At 40.0% G+C, this 4677-nt stretch overlaps 1 pseudogene; it reads right to left on the bottom strand.

Annotated features, from left to right (window-relative positions):
• Positions 1-252: 252 nt before the first annotated feature.
• Positions 253-1315, bottom strand: LOC150056637 (uncharacterized; annotated as a pseudogene).
• Positions 1316-4677: the final 3362 nt, after the last annotated feature.

Here is a 4677-nt window from a genome sequence, read left to right as displayed (position 1 = left end):
CAGTGCCAAATCTGTCTTATTCTATGTTGTACTGAGGGATTGAGCCCAGGGCTTTGTACATGCTAGGAAAGTACTCTACCACTAAGCCACATTACCAAACCCCGATATTTCTCATTAAACATCTTAGTCTTTCAGCTTTGAGTTGGTGAAGTCCCCATGTGAATATCACTTTCATGTAAAAACAAATTTGCTGATAAATCATCAAGTGTAAATTCTACAGTTTTTCCCCAAATGTGAAATGTTCCCTGAGCTTTAGTGAGTGTGAATTTGTTGGTGTCTGATATGGTGTGACTTGTGGCTGAAAGCTTTGCCACACTCACTACACTGACAAGGCTTTTCACCAGTATGGATTCTCATGTGCAGAGCAAGTGTTGAGAACTGGGAGAAGGCTTTTCCACACTCATTGCATCCATAGGGTTTCTCACCAGTATGGCTTCTCATATGCACAGTGAGTGAAGAGCTTTGACAGAAGGCTTTGCCAGATATTTTACACTCATAAGGTTTATCCCGTGTGAATCCTTGATTCGAGAAAAGGCTTTTCCACATTTATTGCATTCATAGGGCTTCTCTCCTGTATGGGTGTTGTGATGTTCAATGTGGTACTGCTTCTGCCTGAAGATTGTTCTGCATTCATTGCATTTATAAGGTTTCTCACCAATATGAATTTTCTCATGCTCAGTGAGATTTGATTTGCCACTGAAAGCTTTGCCACACTCCTTGCATGTATAGGGTTTCTCTCCAGTGTGACTTCTCTGGTGTCTGATGAGGCTTGACTTCTGAGTGAAAGCTTTCCCACACCCTTTACACTCATAAGGCTTCACTCCCGTGTGGATTCTCTGGTGGATGAGGAGGTTTTCTTTCTGGCTAAAGGCCTTGCCGCACTCATTACACTGAAAGGGTTTCTTTCCACTATAGATGTTCTGATGCTTAATGAGGTACTGTTTCTGGCTAAAGGCTTTGCCACACTGATGACATTTGAATGGTTTCTCTCCAGTGTGGATTTTCTCATGCTCAGGGAGATAAGATTTGCCACTGAAAGCTTTGCCACATGCCTTACATGCATGTTTCACTCCTGGATAATGTCTCTGGTGCCTTGTGAAGGCTGGCATCTGATAAGAAGCTTTTCCACAGTCATAGGTTTTCTACCATATGTTTCTGATGAGAAAGGAAGTTTCTCTTCTGGCTGAAGGCTTTCCCACACTTTGTACATTCGTATGTTTTGTCCCTATATGACTTTTCAAATAGTAAGAGATGATACTTAAGAGAACATTTTGCCACATTCAGTACATTCATGTGATTTCTCTCCTGGAAGCATGTTTTTGTTTTTCGTGGGAGCTGGCCCTGGGGCTTGAGCTCAGAGCTTGAGCTCTGTCTTGACGGTTTTTTATTTACTGATAGTAGCACTCTACTTGAGCCACAGCACCACTTCTGGCTTTTGTTGCTAGCTCACTGGAGATTAAGATGGACTTTACAGCCAGTTGTGGCATTAAACCATGGTCCTCAGATCCCAGGCTCCTGAGTAGCTAGGACTATAGGCATGAGCCAGCCACACCTGGTCTTCCAATGCATTAGGCTCTATAAAGTTTTGCCTCACATAAGAGGTTTTTATGCCTTCATTATAATCATGAGATTTCAATTCTGAATGAATTTAATCATACTGAGGATCTGCCTCAGGCAGAAGATGTTCAAGCATTCTTGGCATGCAAAGGGATTTTACTTCCAAGTTTTACTAGTAGTTTCTGGTTAAGCAGAAAGCTTTTCACAGTCACTCAATGTAGATGATCTCTTTTTAAGATTAATTCTCATTTAATATGGTATTTTCTAAGTCTTTCCATTTCCTTACAACTGGGGTGATGTGAAAAAATCATATTAAGTGAAGTAAGCTAGACTCAGAGGAACATGAGCTCAATGGTTTCCCTCATTTGCCATAATCACTAGAAACCTTGCACTCTTCTAGCAGAGATTTGCAATAGAGCAAAACCTAGATACATAAGGCCATACAGTATGACACTAAATGAAAGGACCTCTAGGATATAGAAACCAAAGCCATATAAAGTGTGATTGTTGTCCTTAATGTACTGTTATCTCTCATCTCTTTTGCTTTCCCTTGATTATCTCATATTGTTACAGTATTTCACATTGTTATCTGATATATTGGATATATGCGTATTTGGTTATTTGAAATTGGATATTAAAGGGGGGAAAACAAGATGAGGGTGGGGGTGGGGGGAGGGAAATGGGGACAAAGACATGAGAAAGGGTATCAATGTATATGAAGTAATACACCTTCCATCTGGCGATTGTAATGTAACCCTTCTGTTAATTACAATAAAAATATATGGAAAAAAGATTAATTCTCACATAGTATTCAATAAGGTTGAAATTATAGCCAAAAACTCTTCTCATGTTGATTACAAAAGAGGATGTAATGCCATTGTCTCTATATTAATAGTTCTCTTTCATAATTAATTAGATGAGTATGAATTATGTGTGTAAATTATGTTGCAAACTACCTTAAAATGAATCCCATGTATAGAAGAACGCCCATGAGGAATCAATGTCAATATTCAGAAAAGATGACATTAAACTTACAAGTTTTTTCATGCTGCGTCCTGATCTGGGAAATTTATAATCTTCTCAAGCTGCTTCAGCAGACAAAGACCCTCGATTCTATTTTTTAATCTGCCTTAGCAAATTTGAGGTGGACATAGAGGCCAGTGGGTTAAGATCTGGATGGTCTTCAGGCCTACTAGTATCATAAAAATACCAAGCAGTTTAACTCAGGATAACACAGTATGAATTTGGCATTAAAATTCCTCCTGCATTGTTCTATCTGCTAAGAATTGTTTTGTCTAAATGGGAGTTTTTTTATTCTTCTGTATGCCTGCCTCTTTAGTATATATGCTTCTATGTCAAGGTCTTTGATCCATTTGGAATGACCACTACTGGTAAAGGGTGACAAAGAAGAATCCAACTTTAGATTTTGCTGGTGCGTAAACAGTTCTGCCAGCACCACTCATGAAGAGGCGGTGTGGATTCAATTCTATTTCTTTTATATCCCTCAGCAAAGCTGAGGTGGCCATATAGGTAGGTGGGTTAACATCTGGGAGGTCTTCAGGCCTACTAGTCTCATGCCAATACCAAACGGTTTAACTCAGGATAACAGAGTATGAATTTGGCATTGAAATTACTCCTTCATTGTTCTATCTGCCAGGAATTGTTTTGTCTAAATGGTCTTTTCTTCTTCTGTGTGCCTGCCTCTTCAGTGTATCTGCTTTTACTTCGAGGTCTTTGATCCATTTGAAGTTACCATTCCTGGTGCAGGGTGACAAAGATGTATCCAACTTGAGATTTTGCCAGAGATTAACCCGATCTGTCAGCACCAAACATTTCAGAGGATCTCTTGCCTCAATTATATTTCTTTATCTTCCTTAGCAAACCTGAGGTGGCCATATAGGTCAGTGGTTTAAGATCCGGGTGGTGATCAGGCCTGCTAGTCTCATGCCAATACCAAGTGGTTTATCTCAGTATAACGATGAATTTGGCATTGAAATTCCTCCTGTATGTTTCTGTCTCCTGAGAAATGTTTTGTCTAAATGGGGGTCTTTGAATCTTCCGTATGCCTGCATCTTCGGTGTATCTGTTTTACTTTGAGGTCTTTGATCCAGTTAGATTACACCTCCTGGTGCAGGGTGACAAAGAATAATCCAACTTTAGATTTTGCCGGTGCTTAACCAGGTGTGCCAGGACTGCTCATTGAAGAAGCTGTGTGGCTTCAATTCTGTTTTTTAATCTCCCTTAGCAAACCTGAGCTGGACATGTAGGTCGGTGGGTTAAGATCCAGGTAGTCTTCAGACCTACTACTCTTGTGCAAATAGCAAGCGGTTTAACTCAGGACATCGAAGTATGAATTTCTCATTGAAATTCCTCCTGCATTGTTCTATCTGCTAAGAATTGTTTTATCTAAATGGGGGTCTTTTATTCTTCCCTAGGCCTGCTTTTACTTCAAGGTCTATGATCCATTTGGAGTTGCCATTCCTGAAGCAGGGTGACAAGGAAGGATCCAACTTTAGATTTTGCTGGTGCGAACCAGGAGTGCCAGCACCACTCATTGAAGAGGCTCTGTGGTTTCGATTCTATTTTTTAATCTCCATTAGCAAACCTGAGGTGGACATATAAGTCAGTGGATTAAGATCCCGGTACTCTTCAGGCCTTCCAGTCTCATGCCAATACCAAATGGTTTAACTCAGGATAAGAGAGTATGTATTTGGCATTAAAATTCCTCCTGCATTGTTCTATCTGCTAAGAATTGTTTTGTCTAAATGGGAGGTTTTTTTTATTCTTCTTTATGCCTGCCTCTTCAGTGTATATGTTTCTACGTCGAGGCCTTTGATCTATTTGGAATTACCAATACTGGTGCAGAGTGACAAAGAAGGATCCAACTTTAGATTTTGCAGATGGTTATACAGTTCTTCCAGCACCACTAATAAAGAGGCTGTGTGGATATAATTCTATTTCTTTTATATCCCTCAGCAAATCTGAGGTGGCCATATGGGCAGGTGGGTTAAGATACAGGTGGTTTTCAGGCCTACAGGTATAGTGTCAATACCAAGCCCTTTATCTCAGGATAAAAGAGAATGAATTTGGCATTGAATTTCCTCCTGCATTGTGCAATCT

Source organism: Megascapheus bottae, chromosome 12, assembly GCF_031878675.1.
Source record: "Megascapheus bottae isolate mThoBot1 chromosome 12, mThoBot2.hap1, whole genome shotgun sequence".
Taxonomy (NCBI): domain Eukaryota; kingdom Metazoa; phylum Chordata; class Mammalia; order Rodentia; family Geomyidae; genus Megascapheus; species Megascapheus bottae.
Note: the sequence above shows the minus strand (reverse complement) of the source record. Positions and strands in the feature narration are given on the sequence as shown.